The sequence below is a fragment of the Tachyglossus aculeatus genome, chromosome 1, assembly GCF_015852505.1.
Source record: "Tachyglossus aculeatus isolate mTacAcu1 chromosome 1, mTacAcu1.pri, whole genome shotgun sequence".
Taxonomy (NCBI): Eukaryota; Metazoa; Chordata; class Mammalia; order Monotremata; family Tachyglossidae; genus Tachyglossus; species Tachyglossus aculeatus.
Genome location: NC_052066.1, coordinates 132,122,139 through 132,137,785, shown reverse-complemented (window position 1 = coordinate 132,137,785; position 15,647 = coordinate 132,122,139). Strand labels below are relative to the sequence as shown.

Below are 15,647 nucleotides of genomic sequence, written 5' to 3'. Positions count from 1 at the left end.
CATAGTACATTATTAAAGCCAAGCTTGAGGTTATTTGAGGAAATTTAGGTTTAACATGAACTTTAGACACTTTTATGGCTGATAGGTAGTGACTTTGAAAAGTATATCCCTAATTATGAGGAAGAATGACAAACGGATCATATCACAAAATATATTTATTGCCTCAGTGACAAAGGTGTTTGAGGAGTGGGGAGACTTGCACAGAATATTGGACGGGATAGATCATAGGCTTGTTCCAGGGCAGACATCTCTTATATTCTTAGGTCGCTCAGTGAAGGACTTGTCCGTGGGCAACAACTTCAGAGGTTTTGCCTAATTTCTCCCTGAGGAAGGATGAAAAAAGATAGCTTTCAACATTTTGACTTTAACAGAGAATCACATGACCGGAAGGAACCTAGTTAAGTCGGTTCAAAGGGAAGAAAATATCCCTTTAAAGTGTAGTGTTTTCTGTGATCAGAATATTATTAAACCCTAGAATGGTGATCCCATCCCACATCTAAGTGTTGGATGAGCATTTAACTTGTGCTTCACATAGGTAGAACCTAAGAAGCTAAAGCCACCCTCACATGGGTGGATTTTAGTGGGGGAGAGTCTTCTAAAGAAGCCTCTTTAGGCTCACAGTTCTCACTTTGCTGATCATCATGGCACTAGATTTTTGGTACAGTTCTTTCTTGAGAGGAGGGACAGGGGGGTGGCAGGCTTTCTCTCAGCATTATCTCCCATAAACTCTGTTTGAGACCCACTGTCAAGGCAGTGAGAAATGTAATCTGTAATTGGGTGGGACATGTTGAATGCCTTCACCAAGCAGGAACCAAGCCACTAAACAATTCAAAATGATGTCAGACCAAACAGTTGTCAACTGTAGGGCTTCACTATGCCAGGGTCTGGAAGTATTGGCATTTTCACTGACATTTCAAGGGCTGGGAAGACCACTTTCTCAGATGCTTCCTGCTGGTTGTTTCTGCAGTCTGATAGAGGAAAGTAGCATCAGAAAGCCCAACTCCCAGGCCTCAAACCCATAGCTCTTAGCTACTCGAGGCCCCAGAGAAGCCCAACAGTAAGGTACCTAAAATTACATGGGAGGACTGGTGGCCATTCAGGAAAAAGTAGAGTTTGGTGTGGTGTGCATTCAGTGTAACTTTTATTTCAAGAAACTAAAAGGGTTTTACTGAGGTTATTTCAGGATTTGTCTTACCTTCTTTATAAGAATTATTGGCTGGCATCATCCTTTTTATTGCAGAGGAAATTGAGACAGAAGTTTCAAGGGTCTTGCAGAAGGTAAGGAAAGTAAGAGAAACTAGTATAAATATGTGGTGTTAGTCAAATGCCAATTGGGGTCATTGGCAGAAAAAGTTTTGGATGGCTGCTTTATACCATATTGCCTTGCTTTCACAGATAATATTGTGTCGACTCTCCTTTTCACTTGAAGTGGTTAAGGACTTCACCAGTTGTCTCAATAATAGATCATAGTCTAGATGACCTGGACTGTAAGTCATTTCATGCCTGGCACTAAAAGAAATGAAAAATTGAATGAGCACAAGATTGTTATCCTTTCACTTTCCAGCAATGATTTTTACAAATCATAGTTGAGGTGCAGTTTTATGTTAGATAAATTTTCTGTAATTCCTATACTATGGGTAGATGAGTGAAGTCTTTAGCTTTTTGAGTTTGAGTCTTTGTAACTATCCAAATAATGTAGCCTAGAGAAAGTCATGTATTTAAAAAATATAATTTTAAAAATATAATGTGTTTTATAACCTGATTTGGTTGAAAATTAGGCAGTGAAGCATTTTTTTAAATTTGGCTGAAAATAAAAGCACATTTTTTAGTGTGTTTTTGAGAGCAGGAAGCAGTGATTTTGTGAGTGTAATTATCGGCAATCCTTCTTACCTCTTCGGGATCAAATTAGTTTTTTCCAAGAAAGGCAATTATATGCGGGAGGCCACTTTTTGTTGAATTACTGTGTGCTCCACGCAGCGCATCCCACTAACCTGGAATCAGAGATGCACCACTATGATTTATAATACCCATTAATTACAGTTTTGTATTAAAGGCTTTTAGTTTTCTGCTTCAGTGAACCTAAATTCTCTTTTTGGAGAAGAATGTCTTACATTAGGTCTTATCCTCAGCAGTGAGCCTTGTTTTGTTGAGTCTGTTCCAAGGTTTTTTTTACTGCAGTGAGAACTTTTTATTTGCCTTTGGTTCTATTTTATATAGCTGTCCTATGAAGCTGGCACTATTAAGTAAGACTCTATCCAAGTGTGTGTGTTTGAATAGACCTATGCATGACCAACACACCTTGCTGTATTGTTTGTATTTGAGGATAGGCCCCTGCTGCATTCATGGATTTGTCCCAGAGTCGTTCCTCTGTTTTTTGGCCTCTTAGGTAAGCTTTTATACGAAAGCTTGGTTCTAGGAGAGCAGCCCCCTTCTCCCAAATGCTGCTGCGGTCTCGCATCAGTACATATTATTTCTCAATTTTCCAGGCCTTTGGCTTTTACAAAAAATAGAAGTCTTGGACCTCATCTGCCTATTGGGGTCTCCATCTTTAATTGGTCCTTCCTCATGCCCAGCTTATTTCATCCTCTGTCATGACAGCCTAGTCCTACATGGCATTTGAATGCTAAGCTGGATCATCCGTAAGCTCAACCCAAACTGGAAGTAACCAGGAATTATCTTTCAGGGGGTGCTGACGCACATGAAACTTTTCCAAGCATGAGCATATGGGAATTGTAGCCCTAGAGGCCGTGTAGTGACTGCTGAGGCACAACACACAGATAGGCCTGTGAAGATCATCTGTGGCCACTTCTCCTTTGGCCTCGGCCTCACTTATATGGTTTGGTCACTCCCTGTGAACGTTTGGTCCGAGCAAAGATGTGCAGTGTGGTGAATACTGACTCCAAACCTGAATAGTTCCTTAAAAAATGAAAAACAACAACCTGGGGATGCACTTTTATCTTTATCTCTGGCAAGTTGTATCCTGGAGATGACATGATTAATGCATTTTGGGTCACTGTAAGTAACACTTGATTACTGCCTGTCTTTTAGTGAGCAGTAGCAAAGCTGGTGCAGGGGGTTTTAATATGGCTGGCAGGAGGCTTGATGGGAAGGGAGTCTGTACTACTACACACTCCATGGTGCAGAGGCCTTCACTTCCAATCACCAATCAGTCACTCAACTGATCATATTTACTGAGCTCTTATTGTGTGCAGAGTACTGTACTAAGCACTTGGGAGAGTACAATACAACAGAGTTGGTATTCATTCATTCATTCAGTCGTATTTATGGAGCATTTACTGTGTGCAGAGCTCTGTACTAAGTGCTTGGGAAGTACAAGTCTGCAACACACAGAGACGGTTCCTACCCAACAATGGGCTCACAGTCCTCAAAAACCTTCAGTGGCTGCCTGTCAACCTACGAATCAAGCAAAAACTCCTCACTCTTGGCTTCAAGGCTCTCCATCACCTTACCCCCTCCTACCTCACCTCCCTTCTCTCCTTCTACAGCCCAGCCTGCACCGTCCATGTGCCACTGTGCCTCGTTCTCGCCTGTCCCGCCGTCGACCCCCAGCCCTCGTCCTTCCCCTGACCTGGAATGCCCTCCCTCCACACATCTGCCAAGCTAGCTTTCTTCCTCCCTTCAAAGCCCTACTGAGAGCTCACCTCCTCCAGGAGGCCTTCCCAGACTGAGCCCCCTTTTTCCTCTCCTCCTCCCCATCCCCCTGCCCTACCTCCTTCCCTTCCCCACAGCACTCGTATATATTTGTACAGATTTATTGCTCTGTTTATTTTACTTGTACATATTTGCTATTCTATTTATTTTGTTAATGATGTGCATATAGCTTTACTTCTATTTGTTCTGATGATTTTGACACCTGCCTACATGTTTTGTTTTGTTGTCTGTTTCCCCCTTCTAGACTGTGAGACTGTTGTTGGGTAGGGACTGTCTCTACCTGTTGCTGACTTGTACTTCCCAAGTGCTTAGTACAGTGCTCTGCACTCAGAAAGTGCTCAATAAATATGGTTGAATGAATGAATAGAAGGGGGAGACAGACAACAAAACAAAACATGTAGACAGGTGTCAAAACCATCAGGATAAATAGAATTATAGCTATATGCACGTCTTTAGCAAAATAAATAGAGTAGTAAGTATGTGCAAGTAAAATAAATAGAGTAATAAATCTGTAAAAATATATACAAGTGCTGTGGGGAGGGGAAGGAGGTAGTGCAGAGGTAGGGCGATGGGGAGGAAGAAGGAAAATGGGGGCTCAGTCTGGGAAGGCCTCCTGGAGGAGGTGAGCTCTTAGTAGGGCTTTGAAGGGAGGAAGAGAGCTAGCTTGGCGGATTTGTGGAGGGAGGGCATTCCAGGCCCGGGGGAAGGATGTGGGCCGGGGGTCGACGGCGGGACAGGTGAGAACAAGGCACAGTGAGGAGTTTAGCGGCAGAGGATCAGAGTGTGCAGGCTGGGCTGTAGAAGGAGAGAAGGGAGGTGAGGTAAGAGGGGGCGAGGTGAGGGAGAGCCTTGAAGCTGAGAGTGAGGAGTTTTTGCTTGATTCGTAAATTGACAGGCAACTGCTGGAGATTTTTTAGGAGGGGAGTGACATGCTCAGAGCGTTCCTGTACAAAGATAATCTGGGCAGCAGAGTGAAGTATAGACTGAAGCGGGGAGAGACAGGAGGATGGGAGATCAGAGAGGAGGCTGATGCAGTAATCCAGTTGGGATAGGATGAGAGATTGAACCAGCAAGGTAGCGGTTTGGATGGAGAGGAAATGGTGGATCTTGGTGATGTTGTGGAGGTGAGACCAGCAGATTTTGTTGACGGATTGGTTGTGTGAGGTGAATGAGAGAGCGGAGTCGAGGATGACACCAAGTTTGCAGGCTTGTGAGACAGAAAGGATGGTAATGCCATCTACAGTGATGGGAAAGTCAGGGAGAGGACAGGGTTTGGGAGGGAAGATAAGGGGCTCAGTCTTGGACATATTGAGGTTTAGATGGCGGGCAGACATCCAGATGGAGATGTCCTGAAGGCAAGAGGAGATATGAGCCTGGAGGGAGGGAGAGAGAGCAGGGTCGGAATTGTACATTTGGGTGTCATAGGCATAGGGATGATAGTTGAAGCCGTGGGAGCAAATGAGTTCACCAAGGGAGTGAGTGTAGATAGAGAACAGAAGGGGACCAAGTACTGACCCTTGAGGAACACTTGCAGTAAGGGGATGGGAGGGGGAGGAGGAGCCCACAAAGGAGACTGAGAATGAACGGCTGGAGAAATAAGAGGAGAACCAGGAGAGGATGGATAGGGGTTTTAGGAGAAGGGGGTGGTCCACAGTGTCGAAGGCAGATGAGAGGTCGAGGACCATTAGGATAGAGTAGTAGCCGTTGGATTTGGCAAGAAGGAGGTCACTGTTGACCTTTGAGAGGGCAGTTTCGGTGGAGTGTAGCGGACGGAAGCCAGATTGGAGGGTAGACGTGATCCCTGACCCACAAGGCGCTCCCTTTATTCATTTTCTATCCTAGCCCCACACCACTTATGTACATATCTCTAATTTATTTATATTAATGTCTGTCTCTCCCTCTAAACTGTAAGCTTGTTGTGGGAATGTGTCTGTTTATTCTTGTATTATACCCCCCTAAGTGCTTAGTATGGTGCTCTGCACACAGTAAGTGCTCAATAAAAACGATTGACTGATTGACTTGAAGGAGCTTACTAATAGAACATTCTGGGAGGAAACTGGCTCCATTGCCAAAAATGGGAAAGTCTCAGCCCATATGGGGGCTGAAGAAAGAATAGAAGAGGGGGTTCAGTTTTTGTCTTGCTGGGTATTCTGTATGTACCTGCTTGCCTACTTTCCTGAGGCCCAGCCAGAGGAGCTAGAAGGGAAGTTAAATGAGTTTAATATGCGAGTTAGACTAAATCCTGTTTCTAACCATTTCTCCAAGCAAGCTTTCAATATGTCCAAGGTACTTGGTGTAATCAGATAATCGATTTGGCCCTGGTGATGTGGAACCATAGTACCTTTAAATATAAGCATGTAAACTTTGACTCTGATAGTTTCTTTGGATATTTGACATTTGCCCCAACCTCATAGCCCATATGCACATATCTTTAAATAATTTATTATAAATTACTTATTTTTCAAATTAATGTCTATATCCCCCTATATCCCCACCTACCTTCTCTCAAAATCCACTCCCTCCACCTGCACATCAGACCCCGTTCCTTTGCACCTCATCAAAACACTTGCCCCCTCCCTAACTGCCATCTCCAATGGCTCTCCAATGGCTTATTTGCCCACTGCTCTCAAACATGCCCATGTCTCCCCTATTCTAAAAAATACCCTTCCTTGACCCTTCCTTCCAGTTATTGTCCCATCTCCCTTCTAACATTCTTCTCCAAACTCCCAGAGCGAGTGAGTTGTCTACACCCACTATCTCAAATTCCTCTCCTCCAGTTCTCTCCTTGACCCCCTCCAATCTGGCTTCTGTTACCTTCACTCCACAGAAACTGCACTCTCAAAAGTCACCAATAATCTGTTAATTGCCAAATCCAACTACCTCTACTGCACTCTAATCCTCCTCAACCTCTCAGCTCTCTTTGACACTACTGACCATCCTCTTCTCCTAGAAACATCAAGCAACCTCGGCCTCACTAATGCTGTCGTCTCCTGGTACTCCTTCTATCACTGTGGCCACTCATTGTTAGTCTCTTTCGTGGACTTCTCCTCTGCCTCCCACCCCGTAACTGTGGTTATACATCTATACGCAGGCCTTTGGAGAACTCATTTGCTCATGTGTCTTCAACTACCACCTCTTAAAATGATTTCCAAACCATCTTTCCCTCTCTGTAGTCTCTTATTTCATCCTGCCTTCAAGACATCTTTACTTGGATGTCTTGCTGTCATCTCATACTTAGCATGTGTAGAACAGAACTCCTTAACTTCCCACCCAAACTCTGTCCTTCCCCTGACTTTCCCATCACTAGACAGCACCACCATCCTTCCTGTCTCACAAGCCCATAATCTTGGCATTATCCTTAATTTCTCTCTCTCATTCCACCCACCTATTCATTCCAACCCTAAATCCTGTCAGTTCGACTTTCACAACATTTCTAAAATCTACCGTCTCCTCTCCACACTACCATATTTCTTCCAAGTCACTTTCACATTAACTATTTGTTTTTATCCTCAGCATATCCTATGAGGCAGGGAGAGGCAGGGATTATGATCTGGATTTTACAGCTGAGGAAATGGGGGTTTGGAGAGGTAACATCACAAATCAATATAGAGGCAGACCTAGGACGTTTTAGTTTTACTATGTCTCTACTTCCCCAGGTTGCTATCGTGTTAATCCAAGCATGTATCATGTCCCGCCTTGATGACTGTATCAGCCTCCTTGCTGACCTCCCTGCCTTCTCTCTCTCCCCACTCCAGTCTATGCTTCACTCTGCTGCCTGGATCATTTTTCTACTGAAACGTTCAGGCCATGTTTCCCCACTCCTCAGGAATCTCCAGTGGTTGCCCATCCACTTCTGCATCAAACAAAACTCCTTGCCATCACCTTTAAAGCTCTCAATCACCAGCCCGCTCATACCTCACCTTGCTACGTTCCTACTACAACCTAGCCTGTGCAGTTCATTCCTCTAATGTCAACATTCTCACTGTACCTCGATCTCATCCATCTTGCTGCCGACCTCCTCATCCTGCCTCTGGCCTCGAAAGCCCTTCTTTCTCGTATCTGAAAGACAGTTATTCTTCCCCCTTCAAAGCCTTATTAAAGCACATCTCCAAGAGGCCTTCCCTGAGTAAGCCCTCCTTTCCTCTTCTCCCACTCCCTTCTGCATTGCCTTTACTTTCTCTCTTTATTCATCCCCCCTCCAAGCCCCACAGCAGTTATGTACATAACTGTAAATTAATTTATTCATATTAATTACTACCTTCCCCTCTAGACTGTAAGCTTGTTGTACTGACTGTGTCTGTTATACTCTCCCCAGTGCTTAGTATAGTACTCTGCCAAGTAAGCACTCAATAAATACAACTGACTGACTAACAGAGTTGGGAGATGTGTTCTGTTCCCTACCCACCAAATGCAGAAAAGCTGTTATCTGAATCCTGTGAACTGAGGTATCTTTCTAATCAGATAATTTAGTAGTATTGAGAAGTTTAGAGAAGCAACATGGCGTAGTGGGTAGAGCACGGGCTTGGGAGTCATGAGGTCATGGGTTCTAATCCCAGCTCCACCACTTGTCTGCTGTGTGACCTTGGGCGAGTCACTTCACTTCTCTGAGCTTCAGTTACCTCATCTGTAAAATGGGGACTGAGACTGTGAGCCCATATGGGGCAAGGACCATGTCCAACCCAATTTGCTTGTATCCATCCCAGCATTTAGTACAATGCCTGGCACATAGTAAGCACTTAATAAATACCATTATTATTATTATTGGGTAAGTGCAAACCGTGGTATTCTGTGGGGGACCAGTGCTCCCATTCATCGTCCCCTGGATCGGGGCCTTTGGCTTCCTGACTCATGGGCTCATTCAAAACAGATGAGAGCAAACCCCATTTTTGTTCTTAGAAAAAGCCAAATGGATTGTGTGTTTGGAAAAGGTGGGATTGATTTCATTTCGTCAACAGTTCATTCATTTATTCATTCAATTGTATTTATTGAGTGCTTACTGTGTGCAGAGCATTGTACTAAGCGCTTGAAATTGAACTAGATCCATAGGTAATTGGTCTGGTTCAGCTGCTGGTAAAATCTTTGCCGCATTTTTGGGAGGCGTTTATCTGCTTAAAAATTTCTAAAAGTGAATGGGAAGGAAAATGACAGAGAGGAAACGGAATAGTGGCGTTTTTGATTGAGTCCAGGTTCTGGGATGCCAAAAACCTGTCAGCTGGATTTTCAAATAAACTACTATCAGCCACCAGGTGTATCGGATTGCTAAATCTAAAAATTTCAAGTCTAATCAAGTTTTTTCACAGATTGGTACATTTAAAATATTCAGTCTAAAAGGATACTGGAACCTAGATATCACAAATTAGAAGCATTGACATATTAATTGCTAAAGGCAAATCTGCTTATTAGAATTTTACTCTGTTTATATCTGCAAACTTTCCTTGGCATGTGATCAGGGCACCAAGATCAAAAATGTATTTTCAACTACTTTTAGAATATTTCTTTTTGCTCAAAATGGACAAATGGTGTATTAGTATTTTTTACATCAGAGATTTAGCCCAGTACACTTTAGACTTGATATTGCAAAGTTGAATTTTTGGAGAGAATGATTTTTACAGTATTTACAAAATATTTGAACACACAAGTATTAATACTCCAGTATAGAGTAGTTTGAAATGTTAAATTTTTACCACCAAATGATGCCACATAAAGTATATTTATTTCTTGTAGCCCTTGAAAAAGCATTACATTCTTTTGTTTAAGCAATCTATCTTTTTTCAAGTTGAAGCTTTTGTTGCTTCAGATCTTTCTGACAAGCCCAACATTAATACCAATTGCAGCCACTTGAGTGAACTACAGATCCATGAGAGAGAAATTCTCTACTGATGTTTTAAAATACCTCACTGCTAAAGTTAGAATTTTTTGCACCAAGCAACCTAATACAGTGCTCTGCTGTCTGTGGAAATGCAGTCAATATCTGTTTCTGACAATTCCGTAACACTGGTCTTTTTTTTCTCTTCTATTTATTGCATTTATATCAATGCTATTCAATAATGACAATAATCATCATCATCATCAATCGTATTTATTGAGCGCTTACTATGTGCAGAGCACTGTACTAAGCGCTTGGGAAGTACAAATTGGCAACATATAGAGACAGTCCCTACCCAACGGTGGGCTCACAGTCTAGAAGGGGGAGACAGAGAACAAAACCAAACATATTAACAAAATAAAATAAATAGAATAGATATGTACAAGTAAAATAAATAAATAAATAAATAGAGTAATAAATATGTACAAACATATATACATATATACAGATGCTGTGGGGAAGGGAAGGAGGTAAGATGGGGGGATGGAGAGGGGGACGAGGGGGAGCACTGTTCTTTATTAAGTGCTTGCTATAAACTGAGCACTGGGGTAAATTCAAGATAACCCAATCAATCACAGTCCATCTCCAACAGGACGGAAAAAAGGATTTTAACCATTTTACAGTGAGGAACAGAGAAGTACAAAAATTGTGGGAAAGAATGTTTCTTCTCTGTTATAACTGTTATATTGTACTCTCCCAAGGGGTCTGCACACAGTAAGTGCTCAGTAAATACAATTGATTGATTTGTCCAAGGTCAAACAGCAGAAAACTAGCAGAACCAGGACTAGAACGTGGATCAACTGACTCTGTCCTGTGCCTTTTCTTCTGGACCTCACTGCCTCCAATTCAAAACATTTTCAATGCCATTTATTTTGTGAAAGAGTGTCGATAGGACCCCAACTCACCTAAAGAGTTCTCAATAGTGGTGGTACTGGTGGTGAAATGTCCCTCTGATCCTTTGGCTGAGATATCACACAGAATAAGTGTTACGTACTTTATTTTTAATAAGCTGGATAGAACCATGGCGGTTGCTTATTAATTTTGTATATTAGTGGGGATCCGAAGCTTGTTGTGAAAGGTTAAACCAAAGTTTTTGAAAAGGAAATTGATCAGTGCTAAAATGTCAGCTGTCTAAATACTGTGTCCTTCTCAGCATGCAAACCGTATCTCTTATTTTGAGTTCCCTTGTTGCATAACATTTGCATTGACATTTTCTTACAGTGCTAGCAAGGTAGTTGATGTTCCGAGATCAGTATGTTTCAGCAAATACCACAGAACGTGCAGACACCAGTTCAAGGTGATATTTTGAGGGACGGGATAGAAGGCTCCTGTTCTTTTTCTAAATTTATTTTTAATGGCCTATTTGACCATTTATTTTTATTCAGCTTCTGTGTAGATGCTCTAAATTTTTGCTGTATGTCTAACTTAAAAATGCCTACCATTTTGTTATCTGTACAGAGTTTGGTCCCATACCCATGCCATACAAAAAACAACATATTAAAATTCATTCATTCAATAGTATTTATTGAGTGCTTACTGTGTACAGAGCACTGTACTAAGCACTTGGGAAGTACAAGTCGGCAACATATAGAGATGGTCCCTACCCAACCACGGGCTCACAGTCTAGACAGTGGGCTCACAGTGTTTATTGTTTTTTTAGTTCCTTAGGAATTGAAGAATCCATTAAAATATACGGATTTTCCATCACTATAAGGAATATCTTTTCAAATATGCTTTTCCCCAAACTGTTCAGACACAAATGACTTCCCTTGCAAAACTCAAAATAATGTGTCTGTCTACATGCTTTTATCCTTTGTAGATAATTTCTTCACATAACCAATCCAGGCCTCTAAAATCCTAAATTTTGAGAATTCCAGAACCTGTTGTCTTGGAAGAATAGAACAGAACAGACAGAGGAAACAGAGGGAGTGTTTGCCCTAACACAAATTGAAAAGGCCAGCATGTCCCTGGGTTGCCTTTCAGATAGGAGCAACATGACATCAAACTGGCAATTAAGCAGTGAGTCTGTGGTGCTCCCAGCTTTTTACATAGTTGTGGAAATCAAGTCCAACTAAAGATGTCAGTGCAGTTTAAACCTGTATTAAGAGGCTAGACTCCTCAGTAAGAGGCACCGCAGCATCATAGATATTGAGGTGCTGGAACGAATTCCACCTACTACTACCTTAGAAATGATGCCTTTATCATCCAAGACATGCTGGGTTAAAGGTGAGTGTAGAATGAATGCCAAAAGGATACCTTCACCTGTATAACTGAGGTTGATTGTATATCTATCTAGAGATCGTATATATAGTATGTATATCTATCTATCTATCTATATATAGTGTATGTATATCTAGAGAAGCAGCGTGGCTCAGTGGAAAGAGCCCAGGCTTGGGAGTCCGAGGTCATGGGTTCGAATTCTGGCTCTGCCACATCTCTGCTGTGTGACCTTGGGCAAGTCACTTAACTTCTCTGAGCCTCAGTTCCCTCATCTGTAAAATGGGGATTAAGACTGTGAGCCCCACTTGGGACAACCTGATCACCTTGTATCCCCCCCAGCGCTTAGAACAGTGCTTTGCACATAGTAAGCACTGAACAAATGGCATTATTATTATTATCTATTATCTCTACACAACATGTGAAATTATCTCTATCACAAATTAAATGTTTTTTTGAATACTAGTAATAATAGCATTTATTGAGTGCCCACATGGTGCAGTGCACTCTACTAGGTGCTTGCAAGGCCCAGACTGAAGACTTTAGTCTCAAAGTCTTTAGTACCAACTGTGTTACAGTAAACTTTCGCAATGAGCCAGTTAGTTTATTGAGCACTTACTGCGTGCAGAGTGTACTGAGTGCAGTGTAATAGAGTTGGTAGGCACATTCTCTGCCCACAACGAGCTGCAATCTATAGGAGGAGACCAATATTAATATAAATGAGTAAATCATAGGTATGTATACAAGTGTTGTGGGACTGAGGGATGTCCAAGACTGAACTCCTTGTCTTCCCTCCCAAACCCTGCTCTCTCCCTGACTTCCCCATCTCTGTTGACGGCACTACCATCCTTCTCCTCTCACAAGCCCGCAACCTTGGTGTCATCCTCGACTCCGCTCTCTCGTTCACCCCTCACATCCAAGCCGTCACCAAAACCTGCCGGTCTCAGCTCCGCAACATTGCCAAGATCCGCCCTTTCCTCTCCATCCACACCGCTACTCTTCTCATTCAAGCTCTCATCCTATCCTGTCTGGACTATTGCATCAGCCTTCTCTCTGATCTCCCATCCTCATGTCTCTCCCCACTTCAATCCATACTTCATGCTGCTGCCCGGATTGTCTTTGTCCAGAAACGCTCTGGGCATGTTACTCCCCTCCTCAAAAATCTCCAGTGGCTACCAATCAATCTGCGCATCAGGCAGAAACTCCTCACCCTGGGCTTCAAGGCTCTCCATCACCTCGCCCCCTCCTACCTCACCTCCCTTCTCTCCTACAGCCCACCCCGTACCCTCCGCTCCTCTGTCGCTAATCTCCTCACCGTACCTCGTTCTCACCTGTCCCGCCATCGACCCCCGGCCCACTTCATCCCCCGGGCCTGGAATGCCCTCCCTCTGCCCATCCACCAAGCTAGCTCTCTTCCTCCCTTCAAGGCCCTACTGAGAGCTCACCTCCTCCAGGAGGCCTTCCCAGACTGAGCCCCTTCCTTCCTCTCCCCCTCATCCCCCTCTCCATCCCCCCATCTTACCTCCTTCCCTTCCCCACAGCACCTGTATATATGTATATATGTTTGTACATATTTATTACTCTATTTATTTATTTATTTTACTTGTACATATCTATGCTATTTATTTTATTTTGTTAGTATGTTTGGTTTTGTTCTCTGTCTCCCCCTTTTAGACTGTTAGCCCACTGTTGGGTAGGGACTGTCTCTATATGTTGCCAACTTGTACTTCCCAAGCGCTTAGTACAGTGCTCTGCACACAGTAAGCGCTCAATAAATACGATTGATGATGATGATGATGATGAGGGAGGGGTGAATAAAGAGTGCAAATCCAAGTGCAAGGGCAACACAGAATGGAGAGGGAGGAGAGGAAATGAAGGCTTAATTAAGGAAGGCCTCCTCAAAGAGATGTACTCTTAAGGTGGAAAAGTGTGAAACAGCGTGGCTTAGTGGAAAGAGCCCGGGTTGAGCAGTCAGAAGACATGGTTTCTAATCCTGACTCTGCCACTTGTCTGCAGTCACTTTTAGACTGTGAGCCCACTCTTTTAGACTGTGAGCCCACTCTTTTAGACTGTGAGCCCACTGTTGGGTAGGGACTGTCTCTATATGTTGCCAACGTGTACTTCCCAAGCGCTTAGTACAGTGCTCTGCACACAGTAAGTGCTCAATAAATACGATTGATTGATTGATTGCTGCGTGGCCTTGGGTAAGCCACGTAGCTTCTTTGTACCTCAGTTACCTCATCTGTAAAATGGGGATTAAGACTGTGAGCCCCACGTGGGACAGCCTGATTACTTTGTATTTACCCCAGTGCTTAGAACAATGCTTGGCACATAGTAAGCGCTTAACAAATACCATTATTATTATTATTATTATTATTATTATCATTAGAGTAATTGTCTCTTGGATATGAAGAGGGAGTTTGTTCCAGGCCGGAGGCAGGATGTGGGCAAGAGGTTGGCGACCAGATAGATGAAATTGAGGTACGGTGAGTAGGTTGGCATTAGAGAAGTGAAGCATGTGTGTGCTGGTATGTGGTAGGAAATCAGGGAGGTAGGGTAGGAGGTAGAAGCACTATGGTCTAGTAGATAGAGCATGGGCCTGGAAATCAGAAGGACCTGGGTTCTAATCCCAGCTCCTCCATTTGTCCACTGTGTGACCTTGGACAAGTCACTTCACTGTGCCTCAGTTACCTCATCTGTAAAATGATGATTAGGACTGTGAGTCCCATGTGGGTCAGGGACTGTGTCCAACTTGATTAGCTTGTATCTACCCCGATTCTTAGAACAGTGCTTGACACATAGTAAGGGCTTATCAAATATCATCCAAAAAAAAAAAGAGGGGACAAGGTGATTTAAAGCTGATGCTAAGGAGTTTCTGTGCTCTGTGGTGAGGGATGGGCAACCATTGGAAGTTCTTGAGTGGGAAATCATGGACTGAACGGTATTTATTGAGCACTTACTATGTGCAGAACACTGAACGAAGAGCTTGGGAGAGTACAGTACAACAGATTAGCAGACACATTCTCTGCCCTTAGCCATCTTACTGTGTAGAGGGGGAGACAGAAACTAATATGAATAAATAAGTAATTTATGATATGTAATTTAAAGATATGTACATGTCGTGTGGGGTTGAAAGTGGGAAGAGTATGAAGTGTCCAAAGGTCACAGATTGAGATGCATAACACAGAAGGGAGAGTGAGCTGGGGATAAAAAGGTTTAATCGGGTAAGGCCTCTTGGAGGAGATGTGACCTTACGAATGCTTTGAAGAGGTAGAATGGAGAGAGTTCCAGGCTATGGGGATGATGTGGTAAAGGGGTTGGTGGTGAGATAGATGAGATAAGGTACAGTGAATAAACTTGTGCTAGAAGAGCAGAGTGTGTGGGCTGGGCTGTAGTAGGAGGTTAGTGAGGTGAGGTAGGGTGGGTTGAGTTGATTGAGTGTTTTAAAGTCAATGGAAAGGAGTTTCTCTTTGATGCACAGGTGGATGGGCAGCCATTGGAGGGTCTTGAGGAGTGGGGAGACACGAACTGAATGTATTTGTTGATAAATAATCCATGCAGCAGATTTAAGTATGGATTGGAGTGGGGAGAGACAGAAGGCGGGGAGGTCAGTGAGGAGGCAGGTGCAGTAATCAAGGGGAAATAGGATAAATGCTTGGGTCAGCATGGTAACATTTTGGCTGGAGAGGAAAGGGCAGATTTTTGCAGGGTTGTGAAGGAAAAACCAGTAGGATTTGGTTCCAGATTGACTAAGTGGGTGAAATGAGAGACACGAGTTGAGGACACCAAGGTTGTGGGCTTGTGAGATAGGGAGGATAGTGGTTTTGTCTACAGTGATGGGTAGGGTTTGGGTGGCAATATGGGTAGTTCTGTTTTGGACATGTTAAATTTG

The 15,647-nt window shown here is 43.2% G+C and overlaps 1 protein-coding gene and 1 long non-coding RNA gene across 2 annotated transcripts in view; one reads left to right on the top strand and one right to left on the bottom strand.

Annotated features, from left to right (window-relative positions):
- Positions 1-15,647, top strand: part of PRIM2 (DNA primase subunit 2) — a 323,348-nt gene that overhangs the window by 129,259 nt on the left and 178,442 nt on the right. The window lies entirely within an intron of this gene.
- On the bottom strand, positions 184-1,500 carry LOC119925628. Its single transcript, XR_005449819.1, has 3 exons — positions 1,375-1,500; positions 1,196-1,268; positions 184-323 (listed from the first exon to the last, which is right to left on the bottom strand). It is a non-coding gene; the product is annotated as an uncharacterized LOC119925628 (long non-coding RNA).